We start from the raw sequence: 25,244 nt of genomic DNA, 5'->3' as shown, positions 1-25,244 counted from the left end.
ACAGCCCCATCCCTGGAAATCACTGATACAGTAAAATATAAACATTTTTTAATAAATAAAACTACATTTTCTCTCCCTTTCTTTGTGTTAAATTTATATACTACATCTGTATATGTTCTAAACCCAAACAAAGATTGCTTTAATTAATGTTTTATATAATCTTATGCCTTTTAAGTGCACATGGGTGGCTCAGTCTTTAATCACCTGCCTTTTAAAACTTTAAAATTTTTTTTTTAAGTCTTAAGCCTTTTAAAGAACCTAAGAACAAAAAGAAAGGCAGTATTTAGAGTTTTGTATATCAAGCTACTTATTGTATTACTTCCAGGATTTTAAATTTCTTCTTTTATGTTTAAGTAACAACCTGGTGTCATTTCCCCATTACAAATTGACTCATTCTTCCTTTGCCCTGTTAGTATATATGTACACCTTTAGAAGTCCAAAGATATAATTTTTAAAAATATTTTATTTATTTATTTGAGAGAGAAAGAGTGAGAGCACAAGCAGGGAGAGGGACTTAGGGAGAAACAGAAACCCTGCTGAATGGAGGGCCCAATACAGGACTCAATCCCAGGACCCTGGGATCATGACCTGAGCCAAAGTCAGATGCTTAATTAGCTGAGTTTTCAGGCACCCCAGCTTTAAGTAGTTATATAAAAGGACAATTAAAAGAATGGAGAAAAATATATAATTATATTTCATAAATACCTACTCAATTACATTTACCAATGTTCTTTATTTCTTCAGGTAGATTTTCACTCTTTTTCCAGTTTTTTTCAACCTATATAACTTTTTTATGATTTTATTTATTTGAGAGAGAGAGAGAGAGAGGGCATAAGTGGGGCAGAGGGGCATAGGGAGAGGGAGAAGCAGGCTGTCTACTGAGAAGGGAGCCCAATGTGGGGCTCAATCCCAAGACCCTGGGATCATGACCTGAGCCAAAGTCAGATGTTTAACTGAGTGAGCCACCCAGGCACCCCTCAACCTATGTTACTTTAAAACATACATATACACACACACACACACACACACACACACACACACACACACACACACATATATACATATATATACACACACACATATATACATATATATACATATACATACATATATATATACATATATACATATATATACATACACACACACACACACACACACACACATATATATATATATATATATATATATATATATATAATCTGTCAACCAAGAATCTTATATCTGGGAAAACTATCCCTCATAAATAAGTGAATTAAAGACAAACACTAGTAACAAAGAATTCATATATATATATATGTATGTATGTTTTAAAGTAACAAAGTAACAAAGACGGAGAGAATTCATTGCTAGCAAAGAATTCTCTCCGTCTTTGTTACTAGTGTTTGTCTTTAATTCACTTATTTATGAGGGATAGTTTTCTCAGATATAAGATTCTTGGTTGACAGATTTTTTTCTTTTCCTTTTTCTAGGTATTGTTTTACTGGCATCACTTTGAAAATGTCATCACACTGGTTTCTGGCCTTCATCATTTTTTTTTTAATTTATTATTTTTTTATTTTCTTATAAACATAATGTATTTTTATCCCCAGGGGTACAGGTCTGTGATTCACCAGGTTTATACACTTCACAGCACTCACCATAGCACATACCTTCCCCAATGTCCATAACCCCACACCCTCTCCCGACACCCCTCCCCCCAGCAACCTTTAGTTTGTTTTGTGAGATTAAGAGTCACTTATGGTTTGTCTCCCTCCCAATCCCATCTTGTTTCATTTATTCTTCTCCCACCCCCCTAACCCCCCATGTTGCATCTCCACTTCCTCATATCAGGGAGATCATATGGTAATTGTCTTTCTCCGATTGACTTTTTCACTAAGCATGATACCTCTAGTTCCATCCACATTGTCGCAAATGGCAAGATTTCATTTCTTTTGATGGCTGCATAGTATTCCATTGTGTATATATACCACTTCTTTATCCATTCATCTGTTGATGGACATCTAGGTTCTTTCCATAGTTTGGCTATTGTGGACATTGCTGCTATAAACATTCGGGTGCACGTGCCCCTTCAGATCGCAATGTTTGTATCTTTAGGGTAAATAATCCAGTAGTGCAATTGCTGGGTCATAGGGTAGTTCTATTTTCAACTTTTTGAGGAACCTCCATGCTGTTTTCCAGAGTGGTTGCACCAACTTACATTCCCACCAATAGTGTTGGAGGGTTCCCCTCTCTCCGCATCCTCGCCAGCATCTGTCATTTCCTGACTTGTTAATTTTAGCCATTCTGACTGGTGTGAGGTGGTATCTCATTGTGGTTTTGATTTGTATTTCCCTGATGCCGAGTGATGTGGAGCACTTTTTCATGTGTCTGTTGGCCACCTGGATGTCTTCTTTGCAGAAATGTCTGTTCATGTATTCTGCCCATTTCTTGATTGGATTATTTGTTCTTTGGGTGTTGAATTTGATCAGTTCTTTATAGATTTTGGACACTAGCACTTTATCTGCTATGTCGTTTGCAAATATCTTCTCCCATTCTGTCAGTTGCCTTTTGGTTTTGTTAACTGTTTCCTTTGCTGTGCAAAAGCTTTTGAGCTTGATGAAATCCCAATAGTTCATTTCTGCCCTTGCTTCCCTTGCCTTTGGCAATGTTCCTAGGAAGACGTTGCTGCAGCTGAGGTCGAAGAGGTTGCTACCTGTGTTCTCCTCAAGGATTTTGATGGATTCCTTTCTCACCTTGAGGTCCTTCATCCATTTTGAGTCTATTTTTGTGTGTGGTGTAAGAAAATGGTCCAATTTCATTTTTCTGCATGTGGCTGTCCAATTTTCCCAACAGCATTTGTTGAAGAGGCTGTCTTTTTTCCATTGGACATTCTTTCCTGCTTTGTCGAAGACTAGTTGGCCATAGGGTTGAGGGTCTATTTCTGGGCTCTCTATTCTGTTCCATTGATCTATGTGTCTGTTTTTGGGCCAGTACCATACTGTCTTGATGATGACAGCTTTGTAATAGAGCTTGAAGTCAGGAATTGTGATGCCACTAACTTTGGCTTTCTTTTTCAATATTCCTTTGGCTATTCAAGGTCTTTTCTGATTCCATATAAATTTTAGGATTATTTGTTCCATTTCTTTGAAAAAAAAATGGGCGGGATTTTGATAGGGATTGCATTAAATGTGTAGATTGATTTAGGTAGCATAGACATTTTCACAATATTTGTTCTTCCAATCCATGAGCATGGAATATTTTTCCATTTCTTTGCATCTTCCTCGATTTCTTTCATGAGTACTTTATAGTTTTCTGAGTATAGATTCTTAGCCTCTTTGGTTAGGCTTATTCCTAGGTATCTTACAGTTTTGGGTGCAACTGCAAATGGGATTGACTCCTTAATGTCTCTTTCTTCTATCTTGTTGTTGGTGTAGAGAAATGCAACTGATTTCTGTGCATTGATTTTATATCCTGACACTTTACTGAATTCCTGTACAAGTTCTAGCAGTTTTGGGGTGGAGTCTTTTGGGTTTTCCACATATAGTATCATATCATCTGCAAAGGGTGATAGTTTAACTTGTTCTTTGCCAATTTGGATACGTTTCATTTCTTTTTGTTGTCTGATTGCTGAGGCCAGGACTTCTAGTACTATGTTGAACAGCAGTGTTGATAATGGACATACCTGCCGTGTTCCTGACCTTAGCGGAAAAGCTTTCAGTTTTTCTCCATTGAGAATGATATTTGCAGTGGGTTTTTCATAGATGGCTTTGATGATATTGAGGTATGTGCCCTCTATCCCTACACTTTGAAGAGTTTTGATCAGGAAGGGATGCTGCACTTTGTCAAATGCTTTTTCAGCATCTATTGAGAGTATCGTATGGTTTTTGTTCTTTCTTTTATTAATGTGTTGTATCACATTGATTGATTTGTAGATGTTGAACCAACCTTGCAGCCCTGGAATAAATCCAACTTGGTCATGGTGAATAATCCTTTTAATGTACTGTTGAATCCTGTTGGCCAGTATTTTGGTGAGAATTTTCGCATCTGTGTTCATCAAGGATATTGGTCTGTAATTCTCTTTTTTGATGGGATCCTTGTCTGGTTTTGGGATCAAGGCGATGCTGGTCTCATAAAATGAGTTTGGAAGTTTTCCTTCCATTTCTATTTTTTGGAACAGTTTCAGGAGAATAGGAATTAGTTATTTAAATGTTTGGTAGAATCCCCCTGGGAAGCCATCTGGCCCTGGGCTTTTGTTTGTTTGGAGATTTTGGTAACTGTTTCAATCTCCTTACTGGTTATGGGTCTGTTCAGGTTATCTATTTCTTCCTGGTTCAGTTGTGGTTGTTTATATGTCTCTAGGAATGCATCCATTTCTTCCAGATTGTCAAATTTGTTGGCATAGAGTTGCTCATAGTGTGTTCTTATAATTGTTTTTATTTCTTTGGTGTTAGTTGTGATATCTCCTCTTTCATTCATGATTTTATTTATTTGGGTCCTTTCTCTTTTCTTTTTGATAAGTCTGGCCAGGGATTTATCAATCTTATTTATTCTTTCAAAGAACCAATTCCTAGTTCCCAGTTCCTAGTTTTGTTGATTTGTTCTATTGTGGGTTTTTTTGGTTTCTATTTCACTGATTTCTGTTCTGATCTTTATGATTTCTCTTCTCCTTCTGGGTTTAGGCTTTCTTTGTTGTTCTTTCTCCAGCTGCTTTAGGTGTAGTGTTAGGTTGTGTATTTGATACCTTTCTTGTTTCTTGAGAAAGGGTTGTATCACTATATATTTTCCTCTCAGGACTGCCTTTGCTGTGTCTCACAGATTTTGAACCATTGTGTTTTCATTATCATTTGTTTCCATCAATTTTTTCAATTTTGAACCATTGTGTTTTCATTATCATTTGTTTCCATCAATTTTTTCAATTCTTCTTTAATTAATGAATGGTTGACCCATTCATTCTTTGGAAGGAACCTGTTTAGTCTCCATGTATTTGGGTTCTTTCCAAATTTCCCTTTTGTGATTGAGTTCTAGCTTCAGAGCATTGTGGTCTGAAAATATGCAGAGAATGATCCCAATCTTTTGATACTGGTTGAGACCTGATTTATGACCCAGGATGTGATCAATTCTGGAGAATGTTCCATGTGCACTAGAGAAGAATGTGTATTCTGTTGCTTTGGGATGGAATGTTCTGAAGATATCTGTGATGTCCATCTGGTCCAGTGTGTCATTTAAGGCCTTTATTTCCTTGTTGATCTTTTGCTTAGATGATCTGTCCATTTCAGTGAGGGGAGTGTTAAAGTCCCCTATTATTATTATATTATTGTTTATGTGTTTCTTTGATTTTGTTATTAATTGGTTTATATAGTTGGCTGCTCCCATGTTAGGGGCATAGATATTTGAGATTGTTAGGTCTTCTTGTTGGACAGACCCTTTGAGTATGATATAGTGTCCTTCCTCATCTCTTATTATAGTCTTTGGCTTAAAATCTAATTGATCTGATATAAGGATTGCCACCCCAGCGCTCTTCTGATGTCCATTAGTATGGTACATTGTTTTCCACCCCCTCACTTTAAATCTGGAGGTGTCTTCGGGTCTAAAATGAGTTTCTTGTAGGCAGCATATGGATGGGTTTTGTTTTTTTATCCATTCTGATACCCTGTTTCTTTTGATTGGGGCATTTAGCCCATTAACATTCAGGGTAACCATTGAGAGATATGAATTTAGTGCTTTGTATTGCCTATAAGGTGACTGTTACTGTATATTGTCTTTGTTCCTTTCTGATCTACTACTTTTAGGGTCTCTCTTTGCTTAGAGGACTCCTTTCAATATTTCCTATAGAGCTGGTTGGGTGTTTGCAAATTCTTTCAACTTTTGTTTGTCCTGGAAGTTTTTTATCTCTTCTTCTATTTTCAATGATAGCCTAGCTGGATATAGTATTCTTGGCTGCATGTTTTTCTCGTTTAGTGCTCTGAATATAGCATGCCAGTTCTTTCTGGTCTGCCAGGTCTCTGTGGATAAGTCTGCCAATCTAATATTTTTACCATTGTATGTTACAGAATTCCTTTCCCAGGATTTTCTTTCAGGATTTTTCTCTTTGTCACTAAGACTTGTAAATTTTACTATTAGGTGACAGGGTGTGGACCTATTCTTGTTGATTTTGAGGGGATTCTCTGCACCTCCTGGATTTTGATGTTTGTTCCCTTTGCCATATTAGGGAAATTCTCTACAATAATTCTCTCCAGTATACCTTCTGCTCCCTTCTCTCTTTCTTCTTCTGGAATCCCAATTACTCTAATGTTGTTTCATCTTATGGTGTCACTCATCTCTCGAATTCTCCCCTCATGGTCCAGTAGCTGTTTGTCCCTCTTTTGCTCAGCTTCTTTATTCTCTGTCATTTGGTCTTCTTTGTCACTAATTCTTTCTTCTGCCTCATTTATCCTAGCAGTAAGAGCCTCCATTTTTTATTGCACCTCATTAATAGCTTTTTTGATTTCAACTTGGTTAGATTTTAGTTCTTTTTTTTCTCCAAAAAGGGCTTTTATCTCTCCAAAGAGGTTTTCTCTAGTTTCTTCCATGCCTTTTTCAAGCCCAGCTAGAACCTTGAGAATAGTCATTCTGAACTCTAGATCTGACATATTACCAATGTCTATATTGGTTAGGTCCCTAGCCTTCAGTACTGCCTCTTCTTTTTTTTGTGGTGAGTTTTTCTGACTTGTCATTTTGTCCAGATAAGAGTATATGAAGGAGAAAATAAAATACTAAAAGGGTGGCAAAGACCCCAGGAAAATGTGCTTTAACCCAATCAGAAGAGACCCCATATCATGGGGGGAGAAAGGGAATAAAAAGAGGTTCAGAAAAGAAAATTTAAAAAGACCACAAATAAAGAAAAAATATAAAAAAGAAAAAAAATATATATATATATTAGATAAACTAGTTTAAAAACATTCAAAAAGAAAAGGGTAAAAGTTAAAAAAGAATTAGCAGAAGAAAAAAAATAAATTAAAAAAATAAATTAATGGCAAGACTGAAGAATCATGGGGAGAAAGTCATAAGTTCCATGCTTTGCTTTCTCTTCCTCTGGAATTCCACTGTTCTCCTTGGCAAGTGAACTTGGTTCTGGTTGGATTTCTTGTTGATCTTCTGGGGGAGTGGCCTGTTGTAGTAATTCTCAAGTGTCTTTGCCTGGGGAGGAATTGTACCACCCTTACCAGGGGCCGGGCTAAGTAATACACTTGTGTTTGCTTTCAGGAGCTTTTGTTCCCTAAATGCTTTCTGTAGAGTTCCAGAGGACGGGAATGAAAATGGCGACCCCCCAATCTCCGGCCCATAGTAGCCAAAAGCTCAGGGTCCCACTCCTCAGTGTGACCTCAGAGAAAAGCGCACACTCACTCCTGTCTCCCAGGCCTCTGGCTGTGCTCCGAGCTCACCCAGCCTGCGACAGGTTCAAGGTAACCCCGATCTGAGAGCTCACTACTTGGCTCTGTCTCTGTAGCTGGGTTCCCTGCTCTAATACCTGTGAGCTCTGTGACACTCAGACACCCCCGATCCTTCTGTGACTCTGTGGGACCTGGGGTCATGCTGACCCCGCATGGGCTTCACCCCAGTTTAGCCTCTGGAGTGATGTCTCTCAGTAGAGCAGACTTTTAAAAGTCCTCATTTTGTGCTCCGTTGCTCCACTGCTTGCCGGGAGCCAGCCCCTCCAGGGCCCCATGGTCTATGTTCCTATCACTTTGGATTCCCTTCTCCGCTGGTCCTACCTTTTACAAAGTGGTCGATTTTCTGTTTCTAGAACTGCTGTTCTTCTCTTCGATCTCCTGTTGGATTTGTAGGTGTTTGCAATGGTTTGATAAGCTATCTAGCTGATCTCCTGCTACCTGATTTCGTCTCAGCCTGCTACTTCTCCACCATCTTGACTCCTCCCTCTGGCCCTCATAACTTTTGACAAGAAGTCAGCTTTTATATTTCTGTGATTTACTTGAATATAAAATATCAATTTTTACTTGTAGCTTTAAAGATTTTGTTTTTGTCATTATATTTCAATTACTTGACTATGTGTGGTTAGGTATGAATATCTTTGTTTTACCCCACTTAGAGTTTGTTGAGATTCTTAGGTAAATGGATTAATGTGTTTAAAATATACCTTATTAAATTTAGAAGGATTTTGGCCATAATTTCTGCAAACTATTTTTTTTTCCATCTTTTTTCTTCCTTCTGGTACTCCCTTGAACTCTACATTAATGTACTTAATGGTGCTTCATAGATCTCTGAATTACGGTTTTTCTTTCTCCATTTTTATTTCTATTCCTCAGATTTGATACTCTCTACTGATATATCTTCAAATCTTATCATGGTTTCTTACACCAATCAGATCTGCTGTTGATCTCTTCTAGTATTTTTTTTTTTTTCACTTTCAGCTACTGTACTTGCCAACTCTAGATTTTCCATGCGGTTAAATTATATAATTTGTATCTCTTTGTTAAGATATTCTATTTGATGTGTCATCACCATCATATTCTTCTTTAATTCTTTGAAAAAAAAAAAAAAAAAAAAAAACAAAATAAATTCCTTTAGTTTTTTTTAACATATTTCAAGTACTTTGAAGTGTTTGTCTGCTAAGTTCATATTTTGGCCCGACTTCCCAGGATTGTTCCAGGTATGCCTAGCATGGTGGTCAACCAGTGATTGGTCAGAGATCATGTTTAAACCTTGAGCCATAAAGCTTTGACCTTTTGAATTAGGACTAACTTTAGACATGGTTCCAATTTGAGGGAAGTTAAAAGTCTGCCTTACACTCAGCCAGTGAGATTTGCTCCCAATTCTCTCTGGTTTCTCCTGAATAGACACAGCTTTACATAGGTGCACAGATTTCTGGACCAGAAGGGATGGAGTTTGACATTAGGAGAAACTTCTATATCCTTAGTACTCCCTGTTAAATTTTGACCAGTCTGCCATTATTTCTCTTTGCATCACAGTGATGTTAGCCCCCTCTAATTGTTTTCCACTGTGATTTCTACAAGTCTTCTTTGGAAATGGATTTTTTAATGCTCTGCTTTACATAAAGTCAGACACCTTAGGCAAATCCATGAATAGAACATAGTGTTTGGGTTGTTGGATGATGGGAAATCCTTATCCTCACAGCCACACAGAAGAGAATCTAGGTTCAAGAGAGAGTAAAAAAGGATTTGCCAATTTTCATGGCCTTCACTACTTGTCTGAAATCAATTTAGTGCACCATTCAGTCAGTTACAACATGAGGAGGGCAACTGGGAACACCACACAGAGCATAACATCCCCGACTAGATACTGTTGGGTAGAAAGGAGAAGCCCCTGGCTTAATTGTCACACAGTCCAGTTGTTTTTATTGAGAATTAGTACATTTTTTGAGTAAATTATTTTCAACTTATTGTATTCTCTCTAATCAACCTCCAGAAATTTTAAATGCTTATTTTTGATTATTTCATCCACTTTTATTGCTACTTTTCTCTAAAGCAGATTTCAGAAGTCTACCATATATTATTTTTTTAATAATAAAAGTAAGTATTATTTTAGGAAAATGTCTTATAAACATCAATGCAGAAGAAATGGGCTGTCTATAAAGCACTTGTTTGAAATTAAACTGTGGAAGGCGATGGAGTAAATACAAAAATTTTTTACTTTATAAGTTTTAGAGCAAAGAGTCTTATATTCTTCAATTTATCATTAAAAACACATATATATTTTACAACATTTATGGACTGAGAATATTTTATATAAAATAATACTTAAGGATATGCTCTAACAAGAAAATAATTACAATAATAAATCCAAGCTTGTTCATGTGCAAATGTTAAAATATATAAGAAATAAAGGTTACTACTTGTCTTAGAAATTTACAAAAAAATCATCATAAGTTCTATCCCAGGTCTTATGAGATATCCAATATTTTCCTTTCAAAATTCTTACCCACTTTACTTGTATATGTGTTGCCATTAAATGCTTGAAGTCACTCACACATCCTCTTCTCACCTCTCTACAAAGAGTTCAAACATAAGATATGTCCACTTTCTTCAATTTTCCTACCAAACACCACTTATGTAGGCTTGTCATGAGGGTATAATTTTATTGGAAACTTGTGGGGTTATAGTGAAATAGGTTATATTATAACACAGTAGAGAAATTAAAACCCAATGAAAGTATTTTAAATTTCCACTTAAAAAAAGTCTGGTCTGAACATGTAATTGCACAACATAAGAAATAAATCTAAAAGTGATATGTAAACCCAAAAATATATAACAAAAATGGAAATGACCAATAAAAACAATATTAAAGAAGCTTAAAGCAACAAACATTAAACAATATAAGGTATTTATAAAAATAAAGTTATAATAAAAAATGAAGAGACCTGTTATAATGATTTGTGTCTACATGCAATATTTATCTATCTATCCATCTATCTATCTATCTATTCTTTAAAGATTTTATTTATTTATTTGTAAGACAGAGAGAAAGCATGAGCAGGGGGAGGGGCAGAGGGGAGGGCAGAAGCAGACTCCCTGCTGAGTTGTTGCAGGACTGATCTTGGGACCCCAAAATCATGACCTGAACCAAAGGCAGATACTTAACCAACTGAGCCACCCAAGTGTCTCACATGGAATATTTAAATATGAAAACTAAAACTGTTTAGACATAAAATAGAAATAGAACTATAACCTACATGGGAGATTTTAATATTCTCTTTTGATATATGTAGTAAACAGAAAATAAGTGTCTAGTGCATGATTTTGTGATAATTTCTCTACCTAAGGCTATAGAATGATTTTTAGGATTTTTTATTTTTTTCTTAACAACTTAAGCCAATATAAATCTTAATAAAACATAAAGTATAATCAAATACCTACGCTGAGAATATGTCTCACATACATACATTTTTAGTTCTTTTATTTTGTCTATTCATTGTAGATTTAGTAGTTATAAAGAGATATATAAACTTTTATGAAATTGTGAAAGACATTAATTTTTATTTTCTTTATTTTAGGATTTGAATTTCTTTTTCTTTTAATCGATGCCACACAGCAAAAGTCAAGGACCTACTAATGTTATGCTATGATTATGCCAGTGATTTGATCTCTTGTGAATAGACTTCTCCAATGTTAGGAGCTCCTAGCTGTTTACCCATTTGGCTCATATTTAAGAGCAAGTAGGAAATCATGCTTCCACATTGCCAAAATATTTCCCACTGGCAGAAATTCATGGCCAACGATGCTGAGGAAGCCATAAGGTGATGTCTGAAAAATATAATTCAGAATACATTCTTTCTACTTTCATGTGTATGTTGATATTTCAGATAAGGAAAAAAAAATGAGAGTGGAGGAAACACAATAATTAAGTTTATGGAGTTTAATCTTTGAAACCTTCAAAAATGCATAATTTATAGTGGGTTCCCACAGAGATATCATTAGGACCCTAGCAAGGAAAATAAATATAAGCTTTATTACTTGGAGCTTTAAAAACATAGTGTATTTAGAAGGAAAAACTTATTTAAAAATATACATGAATAATAAGACTGATTCAAACAACAAAAACATCATGCTTAGGGAAAAATGAGATCTCAGGAACATCAAAATCAATGCACTTTCAAAACAAATTAGATATAATAGTTTATAATATAAGGTAGCCCAAACTTCATATGTATTTAAAATTCATATACACAATAATATTTATTTAGTTGGAAATTTGTTTTATTTGAACTGTGAAGCATGTTTATTTATACATCTTTGTAGAAGTACAATTTTCACACCTTAAATTTAAATATTGAGGAAGCAATCATTTCAAAAGTTGTGAAGAAATTCCTAAGTAGAGATAGGGGCTTCAGGATCCAGAAACAGTACTGGAGTGGTTCAAAACAAAGCTTCTACATGCTAATTTTAATATGGAGAAATGGCAATTTCTATGGCCATGCCTTAAGTTGAGGAGGACATAAGAACATTAGGATGAGGAACTGAAGTCAGAACAGGTGTAGGGTCTTTTTTTTTTTTTTAAGATTTTATTTATTTATTTGACAGAGAGAGAAAGACGGCAAGAGAGGGAACACAAGCAGGGGAAGTGGGAGAGGGAGAAGCAGGCTTCCCACTGGAAAGGGAGCTCAATGTGGGGCTTGATCCCAGGACCCTGGGATCACGACCTGAGCCAAAGACATACACTTAATGACTGAGTCACCAGGCACCCCACAGGTGTTAGGGTCTTATCTGTTATTCTTCCCCCACACTGAACTCCCTGATGTTTTTCAAACATGTTTTTCAAACATACTCCAAACTTAAGGCTTTCAATTGGCTGTTCCTATGCCTGGAATGGTCTTCTCCCATATATCTGTTGTCTCAATTTTATTCCTCTATTCTTTGTTCATATCTCATTTTCATATTGACTTCACTGTAAAATACTGAAACCTGCCCACCATCCCTTCTGTTGCTTTACCTTACTCTCCTTTTTGTTTTATATTTACAATATGGTTTCCCACATTATTGTGTATAATTGTGTCCTCTCAATAAATAATTTGTGCATTATTTCTATTATTTCTTGTTTGTTTCAAACCCAGCATATATGGATCCTGAGGTTAAGTAGCTTAGTTTTGTTAACTGAAGTAGGCCACATAGGACAATATCGGTCACATAATAGGTACCTGGCACATATTTCTTAAGTGAATGACTAATGTGCACATCTTACAGACTGAACTCTAAACAACACAGTAAACCATGGGTAGTACAATTATCTAAATTGATTACAGACATTGCTATAAATGGTTTTTTGTCCAATTCTTAGTTACTATTTATCCAATAATTAGCGAAAACGGTATCCAGAAATAATGATAATTACATCTTGATTCTAATCCTAATCCTCCCATTCCTTTCTTTGTTTTCTAATAATGCATTACTTTTTGGCATTTCTATATCCCTAAATCTAGTTTTTCTCTATTCTTTTCACACATATTTACTCAAAACAATTTATAAATCTTTTAATGATCTGTTTACCTAAGAAATAAGAATATATAATTAATTGCAAACTCGTCAGTTAATAAAGTGATGTAGCTTTTTAACTAGATTTATCAGCTTTTGGCACCTGGGCAAACCAACTTAATAAACTACAGTTTTCAAGAATTTTTGATAAAATTAAATCATGTATCTTGTGTGTTAATTTTCAGATATGAAAATGATCCACTCCATTTTTGATTGAAGGTAAATATTTAAAATGTGAATTTTAATTCATATTAATTCAGTGTGAATGGAATATAAAGGTATGTCCATCTGTGTGATAATTTATAGAACATAATAATGGAGAAAAAAATGGAAGAATTTCTGTAAGTTATAATTCTAATCAAGGTATTTTCAAATATGTTAAACATATTAATCTAAATGGTAAAATATGGTAAACATATTAATCTAATAGTAAAATATGGTCTTTTAAATTACTTATATGTTTGTTTTATTAACTTTCTTTGATTTGAAACACATATCAAATATCAAACGGACTATTTATCATATTATCTTTAAATTTTGATTAATACAAAAATTTTACAGGTGCCTGGGTGACTCAGTCATTAAGTGGCTGCCTTCAGCTCAGGTCATGATCCTGGGGTCTTAGGATGGAGTCCCACATCGAGTTTCCTGCTGAGCGGGAAGCCTGCTTCTTCCTCTCCCACTCCCCCTGCTTGTGTTCCCTCTCTCGCTGTCTCTCTGTCAAATTAATAAATAAAATCTTTTTTAAAAATTAGATTAAAAATAACTTAAACATAAAAATCAAGGTGTTAAATTATCCTCACTACATAACTATATAAAATATTCTTTGACAAAGCTCAAAAGATCAGTCCGACAAGTGGCACCCTAATATTTCTTATTGAACTAGATGATTTGTTTAAAAACGTTGGTCATAATTTATTTTTCTTTTGAAATGTATTATGTAGATTTACACACTGTATGGAACTTTTTAAAATCCCTATTCTTGCAAGAAGAAAAAGAAACCTATCATCATTGAGTCTTTACAAATGAATAATATATTTGGAAACAAAAGCATATATGATTTACTCTTCAAAATAATAAGCTAACACTTGCTAATTCTATCTTATTTATTCTGGGCTTTATATTTGATCACATAACGTGGGATTCTGAAGTTTGGATCATCATTAATATCAAATAATTATCTTAATCCCAATTTTGGATCCAAAAAATATAAAATAAATTTTCAATTTTTTTATTTTTCTAAGTTTCATTAAGATTAAAATACTTTTAAAAGAAAAAAAAAGGAAGTATTCAAAACAGAAAAACAACAAAATTAAAACAAAAAAAATGAAACTATAGAGAATAAGAATCATAATGAAAGGTTATAAAATTGAGAAAGAAGTGAACGAGTTACAGAAATTGACACAACAGATTAAAAAAAAATTGACCCAAATAATTATATTATAAACATTTGTATTTAGAACAAATTATCTTTGTATTTTACATATTTGTAAAAGTACTAGCATTTGTTGGTAATTTTCCTGCTGCAAAATCAGCTTAAATTATATCAAGCATTGCATTCTTCCTATAGTTCCAAGATTGCCTTGTGTACTTGGAAAACCTATAGATACCTAAGGTTAAACATTAATACTTAAATGGACTTTCAATTTCAGTTCCAAGGTATAGAGTCTGGAAGTTGACATTAGAAAATGTTGGGCAAACTCAAAATCAATGATTTTTCTTAGATACATCCAAGAATTGAGGTTTCCTGGCCAACTGCCATCTTAATATTTGGAGAGATCAAGCATACCCAGAGAGATAGAGCAACCAGGGTCTGCTTAACCTGAAGCCAACACTGCTTTTTCTGATAATTGCCTGTGTTGAAGTTGGCTGACATATCCTTCCCAGAATATTAAATGCCACTACACATCCATTGTCAAATCTGAGCATTCATCAACTCACCTTGCCACAGAAGGAGCAGGGAGACAAATATCAATACAACTACGCTACATTTTCTAAATAGCCTTCTAGTCAGCAAAATTTCAGCAACAGTGAAGATCTTTATATCACAGATTAATATCCTACAGCTTGACTTCATCTATCTTTGGTCAGAAAAGGACAGAAGGTTATAAAATATGTAGTTCCAACAGCAAGGAACTGGTCTGTTGTTGCCAGGAGCTAACCTGCCTTTCACAGCTAGGTAATTACAGATCATCTTTGTGTTTTATTCAAAATAAAAATTCTCAAAATACAAATGACAGACAAGACCAGTCTTTGATCTTGATAAACGAAACCAAAAAAAGACCACTCCATAGTCATATCTGAACTGATATAAAAATAAATCACAAAAATGACTGAACAGCATCCTATTCTGACTAATATAACTAGTCACTGCTTCTTCACCAGTTAAAGGTCCATCTGACTAATTTCCCTTACAGAATTGCCCACACTTCATTCCTACCATTTTCAAGGTTTGACTTTTTAAGATACTTAATCATAGAATTACAACTATTTCCACACAGCATCCAATATAGAACAAAACACTGCTTTCTTGAAATCTCCTCTAAATCTGCTAATATAATCTTATTGAGGAACCCTACAGTTTTCCATCATGTTCATTCCCTTTCATTAGAGTGAGTTAATAGTCAACTTTTTTTTTAACTATATGTGTGTTCTTGGTGATCTTTAATTAGAGTACACTGATATCTGTAATAAGAAATATTTTACTCTGATATGAATAATCAGCTATTATTTCATTGGTGGGGAATAGTCTATCAATTTATATGCAATTATAATTTCTGCTTCAATTGTGTTCTTTCCTTAAACTTATTCATAAATCTTTTTTTTTTAAGATTTTATTTATTTATTCGACAGAGACAGAGATCACAAATAGGCAGAGAGGCAGGCAGAGAGAGAGGAGGAAGCAGGCTCCCTGCTGAGCAGAGAGCCTGATGCGGGGCTCGATCCCAGGACCCTGGAATCATGACCTGAGCCTAAGGCAGAGGCTTTAATCCACTGAGCCACCCAGGTGCCCCAACTTATTCATAAATCTTTTTAATTCCTTAAAAGTTTGTGTTGTCTCCCCCTCCCCAAAAGTCCCTACTTATGGTCAGCCTTATCCATACATGACCCAGACCCAGACACCAGTCCTAGGGAGGTTGGATGCTTAGTCAGGGCAGCTTGTGCACTTGTTTTCAGGAATCTAGGACATTTAGGCCTTCTTTATAGGGGCTGCCCCAACCCAGCAGGCCATTTTCTGGGACCAGCAGCTTCCCCTCCACCCACACTACAATCCTGATATGAGCTGGAAAGGGCATTTAAGCAAGATCCCTTTTGGCCCTGTACAAAGAAAATGCATGGGACCTCCATAGTAGTCAATTCTCCTAGGTGTCTTACATCCATGGACACCCTGAAACTGTCCTGAATTTCAGGGCTAGGGAGTTCCAGTGAGATCTGCCTGCAGGAGAACAAGATTCTCTGTTTTGCAGTGGGCTGGCCTTTAGCCTCACAGTGTATTCCCCAGAAATTCCCACCTGTGGCCCAGTGAATCCTTTGGAACAACAGACAGATCCCATGGAGCCTTGATGCTGAGTGATGTGGTAGGCAAATCTGTAAGTCTTAAAATGAGTTTTCGTTTTCTGTCCCCATGTCCATCATTATCTTTCTTATTTTAATCTCTTTATCCCTTCCCCTATATTCTGGGCAAGTTTTAAATATTGCTTCTTTTTGTTCTTGAATTTTCTTCAAATATCATATGTATATTTAGTATCTGTAGTATTTGTTTTAATTAAGCTTGATACCATTTAGATACATTTCAATACTCCCTTTCCACTTTCTGTTCCTTTTAATTTGTTTCTTGTCTATATAGCTTCTTGTTACTCCCTATTTTTGCCCTTGTTCCCCATAACCTGCAATTGTTAATCATTTTCTATTCATGGTATATGTTTCTTTTATTCTTTTGAGAATCTCAACCATTGATTTTTTTTTTTTTTAATTTTGTTTTGTTTTGTTTGTGCCTTAACAGAAATCATGTTAAAGATGTTGGTTTGTTCTTCCTCCTTGTCTTCAGAATGCAATCTTTGTTTCCATTGGTTTATCAGTTTTTTTCATCTGTCACTTCATACAATTATTTCTTCAGTAATATTTGCCATGATATATATCTGTGAAGAAAGTATGAATGATTTTTCCTTGTGAGTTCATTGGCCATTGTATGCTGGTTGAATTTCCTTTTCATAGTTGTAGTTTCATGGCTGTGGTTGCAGTGCAGGTTTTAGTGTAATTTTTAAAGTTTTCAGTATTTATCTCATCTGAGACTATGTATGTTTCTTCCCCACCTCATCCCTTTGTGTAAAGATTCAGAAGTAAAAATAAACAAATGAGACTACATCAAACTAAATAAAAAGCTTCTGATAGCAAAGGTAACCATCAGCAAAATGAAAAGGTAACCTACTGAATAGGAAAAAAATATTTGCAATTCATATATCTGATAAGGGATTAATATCCAAATTATATAAAGAACTCATATAGCTCAACAGTGAAAAAAAAAAGAAAAGATAAAAAGAAAGAGATAGAAAAAATCTGATTTAAAAATGGCCAGAAGTATTGAATAGACATTTTTTTCTAAAGGAGCCATACAGATGGCCTTTTAATAGGTACATGAAACAATGCTCAACATCGCTAATCATCAGGGGAAGGCAAATCAAAACTACAATGAAATATCACCTCACATCTGTTAGAATAGCTGTTATCAAAAAGACTAGAAATAACAAATGGTTGGTGAGGATGTGAAAAAAAGGGAACCCTTATGCACTAATGGTGGGAATGCAAACTGGTACAGCTACTGTGGAAAATAGTATGACAGTTCCTCAAAAAACTAGAAATAGAACTACCAAATGATGAAGCAGTTCTACTTTTGTGTATTTATTGAAGAAAATGAAAACACTAATTCAAAAAATATATATGTGCCAATGTTAATGGCAGCATTATTTACAATAGTCAATATATAGAAACAACCCAAGTGTCCATCGGTGGATGATTGCATAGGGAAATTGTCATATAGGGGCACTTGGGTTGTTCAGTTGGTTGAGCGTTCAAGTCCAGCTCTTGATTTTGGCTCAGGGTCCTGGGATTGATCCCCATGTAGGGCTTCATGCTCAGTGGGGAGTTTGTTTGAGGTTTCTCTCTCTCTCTCTCTCTCTCTCTGCTCCTCCCCCTGCTCATGTGTTCTCTAAAATAAATAAATAAATTTTTAAAGAAAATAAATTGTGATGTATGTATGAAATGGAATATTATTCAGCCATTCAGAAGTATAAAATCTTGTCATTTTCAACAACATGGATGGGCCTTGAGGTAACTATGCTAGGTGAAATGAATAAGACAAAGGCTTAAGTGTGGAATCTCAAAAGAAAGAAAAATAAATAAATAAGCTCATAGATATAGAAGACAGACTGGTGTTTGCCAGAGGCCAGGGATGGGGGACAGGAAAAGTAGGTGAATTATTTTTGTTTTTTAGTTTAAATGAATTGAATAATAAAAAAAAAAGAAGATTCACAATAGATCATGTGAAGTGTTCCATACCAGAGACATCCATGGGGACACTCTGAAAATGATAGTTGGTCTAATATTTGAGGAACTGTGCATAGCACCCTGCGGCAGAGAAAATATATAAGGGGCTGCAACAGTGGGCTGGCCTCTACGGTGAGCAGGAAATTCAACAGGATTCTGATGCCCAACTAGAAATTAAAATTCAGAAAGTTGGAAGAGCTTAGGTTAAAGAAGGACCTGCAGTTGTCCACTACTACGTGGCTAGGCTTCAAAGCTGGCTTCCCAGGTGGGACAGCAGGATAAGTTAGAAATCTTATCTTGCAGTTTGTAAATTAAGGTCCAATGTGCGTGAGGAAGCCTAATGAGAATGCTAAAATTTGGAATTCCTGGGCCAGTGATAAGGATGAAGAGGAGGATGTTATGGTGACTGTTAAGAAAATGCATGTGACGGACCCTAAGACAAAAGAAAAAGAAAAAAGAAAAAAGAAAAAAAGCACAAAGACAGCAACCCCAGCCAGTGTATCAGCTCTGATTCAGGAAGCATTCATGAAGAGAGAGTACACTCCTGCTGAGCTTATTGACAGAGCTGCCAAGTTCCAGCAAAAGGCCAAGGGAAGTGTCCCACAAAGTTAGTATGACTATGGGCTACAGGAGTTATGGCATTTCCCTGACCAGGCAGGAGGCAGAAAAAATGAGCAACATCACCCCATACTCTGCCCTCTGGCAGTGACTGCAGGGCTTTCAGGATTTCAAGGTACTTACTCCCTTATAGAATGGATTATTCTAACCTGCAGGGAAGCTTGGTCCAATAACAGGTTCTCTCAGGGAATTTCAAACCCTCATATATTATAGAAGAGGTACACCACATCCTTAGGGAATTGAGAATGAGACAGGCTATGTACACCCCTGTCTTTGAAGGCCCTGATCAATGCACATTCACTACAGGAATGACGTGAAGATAGTCGAGTCCATTCCAGCACTTGATACGGTAACCTGATATCCATACTGAGCCCGATCGTGGGACAAGACATTTATGATATTGGGCAATCCATTGCTGATCTGGGAGAAACTGACAAATCCTGAAAACAGAAAGGACTGTGGGAAAGATCTGAGATAGAGAGGGAATTTGGAAAACACAGGAGCTATCTGAATCCACCATAAAGGATCTGAAAAAAGTAACCCAGAGGCAAACGTGGTCTGACCTAATTGCTGCCACATCCCACTTAAACAGATAAACCAACAAGCCAACACTACATTGCTTACCCTATGGAAAGCCTTAATACCCAAACACATAACAGTTCAGTCCTGTCCTATCTGCCCCTGTCATCCCTGATGCCCTACCTGTTTCTATGTAGGCGTTACAGATATAGTCTTATTTGGGGTGGGTGGCTCCCACATTGCAGGTATAAGATGCAAGCTAAGAGTGGAGGCCTCATGTCAAGCTCACTATTCACTGGTCTTCCAGGAACAAACAAAAGGTGATGGCTCTGGTGGATACTGCAGCCAAATGTACTCTAATATATAGTAACCGTCAGAAGTTTCCTGGCTCTCTCAGCATCATCAATGGTTATGGAGGGCAAATAGTTATGATAAAGAAAGTCCTTTAGACCCTGCTGATTGGGCATTCTCCCCACCAAGAATATGAGGTTTTTAAATTCTCAATACCAGAGAACTACTGATATCCTATAAGGTCCTACTGTAAACTTTTATCAGTGAATTTCACCTCTGGGTTAGAATAATCAAACCAGTGCTAAGGGAAAATGCCAACTGGAACTGGAAGCCTGCCAGCCCTTGAAGAGTGTGGTGACTGTCCGACAATGGTGTGCCTGAGGGACATAAGGAGACAGGAGAAACTATCCACGAACTGAATTGAGTTGACACTGCATGTCCTGCCCATTGTGCTTTCAACAGTAGTATGGCCAGTAGAAAAACTGGATGGCTCATGGCAGATGTCCAAGGACTACCAAGAATTGTATAAATTAGTTTTCCCCATCCATGTGGCTGTGCTCAGTGTTGCCACCATCTTAGATACATTGGCCATGGTCCTAATCATTTGCTATGATTTTTCATTATATCCCTGGCCATTGAATCACAGGATCAACTTGCCATCATGTGTGAAGGGCAATGATAGACTTTTTAGGTGCTTTCCCAAGGTCACCTGCAAAGCCTTACCATATGTCATGGGATGGTACCTGAGATTGCTCCCTGTTCTTCTTTCCTACATCAGTAAAATGTGCCTCTTACACTGATGATACAATGTTAACATGTGAAGAATTGCCTCTGCTGAAGAATAATCAACAGACATTACTGGAACATCACCAGGGAGAGGATCGGCAGTGAGTCCATGGAAAATTCAAGGCTCAGACACGCTATAAAGTTTCTCAGTCATCCAGTCAGATAGGAAGAGTGTTTTCCCAGAAACTGTGATTGGTAAGGGGCAAGTTTATCCAGCCCCTCAGAATGTAAAAGAGGTGCAAGCCTTTGCAGGGATTTGGGAGTTTTGGAGGACTTTTGTACTCTACCTGGCACAGTGCATTTTGCACCTTATTCTGCCTGGTAAATAAAGGGCACATGTGACTCTGCAGATCACAGCAGCAAGTTGCCTTTGAAAAGACAAAAATACTAGTGAAGCAGATTAATCTCCCAGTATCTCCCAAGAAGAGCTACCCTTTAAGTCAGATATATCTGTGACTCTAGAAGGCAGGCATTGGCACTATGTCAGAGTCAATAGAAGGAGAAAGTAACCTGATCTTGTTTCAGCTCTGGAAGGGGTAGGAAACTTGATATACCCCCATAGAACAACAACTCCTAGCAATATATACTCAATGCCCCTCTAGGTGTAGCTTGTAACATAGGATCAACATACCATTGTAAGAAGTTCCCTTCCTATCAAGGGGTAACTTGAGAATATGAGCCTCCTCTGCCATGGCTCTTTGGCTAAGTGGCATGCCTACTTGAAACAGAGGATCAGTCTGAACACAGGCCCAAGGTCTAGAAATGCAGGCACCACTAGCCTCCTAGAAAATGTCGATAGTCCAAATTCCCCCACCCCTATCCTTATAGTAGCCATTGCAGCCTGTAGAGAGGGAATGGGACAAGTTCTCACTGATGCTGGTATAAAGATGGAGCTAGTGGAGGCAGTCTGGCCACTTGGATTATTGTTGATATTCAGCCCAATACTGACACCATTTAGGTGTCAGGAACAAACTGCAATGGCCAGTAGCTTGAACTCAGAGCAATTTGGCTGACAATCTCAGGAGCCCTGGCTGTTAACCCTTTTCACTGACAGCTGGACTATTTTAAAGGGATTTAGCCTATGTCCTGGGCAATGGCAAGGTGATGAGTGGATGGTCATGAATAAGTCTTTGTAGAGTCAGAATATATAAAAGATATTTGAGAGAGAGTCCGAGGTAGCCCTCTCTGTTTTTCTGTGTCCTGGCTCATAAGGCACTGATGACCCCTGGTAATCAGGAAGCTGATGCCCTGGCTCAAGTACAAATCCTAGCAACAGACCCTTCTGTAGCTATGGCAAATTGAATGCGTAGAAAGAATGGCCACTGCAGTGTTTGAATGAGGTGGCTAATTGCCAAGAATGCTTGATTGCCCTTGAAATACAGTGACTTGGTTAATGCAATAACAGCATGCCCTGTGTGTTTTAAACAATATCCAAGGCATCTGCCAAAGGAGTCTGAGACCACCCATTGGTGTTTCCAACTGGTGAGAGATTGATGTATTGATTATATTAGGCCCTTCCCTCTGTGTGAAGGTTCTAAATATGCCCTGGTTTGTGTGGGCACTGCATGTAGTCTAACCCAAAGTTACCTTTGTTGCTGCACAAACCAAGCTGCCACTAACAGGGGACTAGAGAAACTAAGTACCATGTATGGATACTCTCATTAAACAGATAATGACCAAAGGTCACATTTCAGAAGTCATGATGAGGAAGACTGGGCAAAATAATATGATGTTGAATGGAGGTTCCATCTCCTCTATAACCCATGAACAACAGGATTGGTATAAATGAAATAAAAATATTTTAAAAAGTATTAAAAAAAAAGATTAAATTGCTAAGAGGTAAAACTTTGGCCAGGTAGACTAAAGTACTGACTCAGGATTTAATACATTTGAATGATCAACCAATAGGGCTTATCGCTCCATATACCAGACTGGGGTCCCCATTAAGGCACCTAAGATGGTAAAGATATAGAATACTCTGAAAACAGCTATTGCCACAATGCTCACCATGCTGTGCGGCTGAGAACACCAAACCCCATCACAAATGGGAAAGGAATTTGCAGTGGGATGTCCCACTGGAATGGGTGAATTTCTTCATATCTCTGCGTGAATTACTTTATCTCCACTAGGATCTCCTTGTCCTGCTGTAAGCTGGACCAATTAAAATGGATTACACCTGAAATGGAACATGTACCATTGAAAGAGGGGAGAAGGTGAGGATCCTGGTCTGACAAAGCTGCCAACGCTTCTTCCCCTGGCAAACATGTATCCTATGTACAACCTGGTCAAATTCCTAAAGCTGCAGCCACATTAGTATCTAAGGGTCAGAACACAAGCATGATTCTTTTAAAAGGGGAAGACCCTCCTACACAAGTTCCTACTGGATGTTTGTCTTTTCGACCCTAAACTTCTGCTCTTGTGGTGTTCAGACATGGGATGGACACCTAATGGAAACACTTTTCTACAGTGGGTCCACTCAGTTGCCTGACAAGGAAATCAATCCAACTTCTGAGCATATGGGCAACTGCCTTTCTCTAGCTGATCAGATTGCCATGATGGGTATATTGCCAATCTAAGGAGGGGACTGGAAGGCCCTAAAACAGTATATTTTGTATGAATAAGCTAGAATTAGTACTCTTAACTCATTTGATACTACCAATATTTATCTTGAAGAGATAGAGTCGGGGGAAGGGCAGAGGAAGAGAGAGAGAAAATCTCAAAGAGACACCATGCTGAGTGTGGGGCTCCACTTCATCACCATGAGATCATGACCCAAACTGAAATCAAGAGTCAAATGAAGAGGTGCCTCAGTGTGGCACACCCTATTAATAACACTGGACATAGGTATTCTTTTTTTGTCAATCAAACTACATAGGCAGTTTTTCAGACTGCTGACCAGAAGGGTCCTAAAAATACCACTATTAGAGCCATGGGTGGTTATGCTTAGACTTGGGATAGATTTGTGTGACTTACCCTAGGTTGTAGACATTTGAGCACCCAGGCACTGCTATGTTGGTGTATTGAATGGATGGAGGTTTCTGTGACCTGCATGTACTCAGGCAGGCTAAAAAATGTTGTTTGTGAGACTTGTGCTGCATGGGTGACCTTGGGAGCCTGGTTAGTTGACATTAGCTGGCCTCTAGGTCAGAATTGGCCCTTCTTGTCTAGATACCAAGACATGTAAATCTTGTTTTGCATCTCCTCCAGCTTCAGGGTGACCTGGTCCCACAGAATGGGATCTGGTAGGGGAGGCAAACACACCTCATCCGGGCTCCTTGAAAATGTAAAGATATAATAACATAGAAATGAAGCCTGCTCCAAATTGCACATAGGCTAACAAATGCTTAACTTCAGACCATGTCATTTGCCCTATAAATATAGCCCTTATGGGGATGGTCAGTTGGAAGTCTCACCTGTGGGGTGTACTCTACTTTCAAGCCTCTCAATAGGGCTCCAGCTTGGCTGTTCCACAGAACTTCCCCAAATAATGAGGTTGGATGTTGTAAGTACCTGATTTGATATAACTCTCTCTTATTCTCTACTGCTTAATTTTGCCCTCATCTTTGTGCAGACTTCCCTTTTCTTCTTTCTATTAGAATTTTATAATATCAATAAAGTGTTTTTTTCCCCCTTCAAAACTAAAAGTATGGCTACTGTGAATCTTTTGTTTAGGACAGTTGGAAACAAAAAAAATATTGTAAACAAAACCGACCCAATTATATCAGGAATATGAGATGGATACCAGTAGAACTGCATTGTTTTTCTGTCATATTAAAGAATAGCAACTGGTTTGGCAACAATGGGTTGCACCATCTAGCTATTTATTGAGCATTCCTCAATGGGACCCAAAGGTTGTGTGGCACAAATCTTTCACTGTGACTCCCACTTGGGTGAGTAGGCTGCTGTACCCTAGATATTCCCTAGTCACAGGGTAGAATCCACCCCACATAACAACAATTGCTAACCTCCCTCTTCTGAAAGCTAGGTGGACATATTCTGTATCTACTGTCAAAATAATTTGGCCACCATCTCTGTGCCTTCTATAGGCCTAGAGGATATTACAGCACACATAGAAACCCTTACTTAGTTCCACCAGAGAGGCTTAAATAGTAGCCAACAAAATCTGTGTTTACTGAACACTGAAATGTCTCTAATAAGAAAAGTTATCTTCCAACATAAGAAGACCAAGGACATTTACTGCCTTACAAGGAGGCACCTATGTCATTATCCAAACAGTGTTGTATATCCATAACTGATTAATCTGCTAATGTGTCATCTATATTAAATTACATGAAGGAAAGAGTGAATACCCCAAGTGAAGCAACCCCCAGCTTAGCAGACTTAATAAATCAATGGTTTGGCTTATGGGACTCTAGGTGGAAAACGTTGTCATTGATCTGGGCAATCATTGTCTTAATCTGTGTTTTCTCTTTCATGTGCCTGTATTGTTGCTCTGGAATCTGCCTCCAATACAGCCAGAGAGCTCTGCCGGGCCTCTTTTACATGGGCACTAACCTCATT

The sequence above is a fragment of the Martes martes genome (assembly GCF_963455335.1).
Source record: "Martes martes genome assembly, chromosome: 2".
Classification (NCBI taxonomy): domain Eukaryota; kingdom Metazoa; phylum Chordata; class Mammalia; order Carnivora; family Mustelidae; genus Martes; species Martes martes.
Note: the sequence above shows the minus strand (reverse complement) of the source record.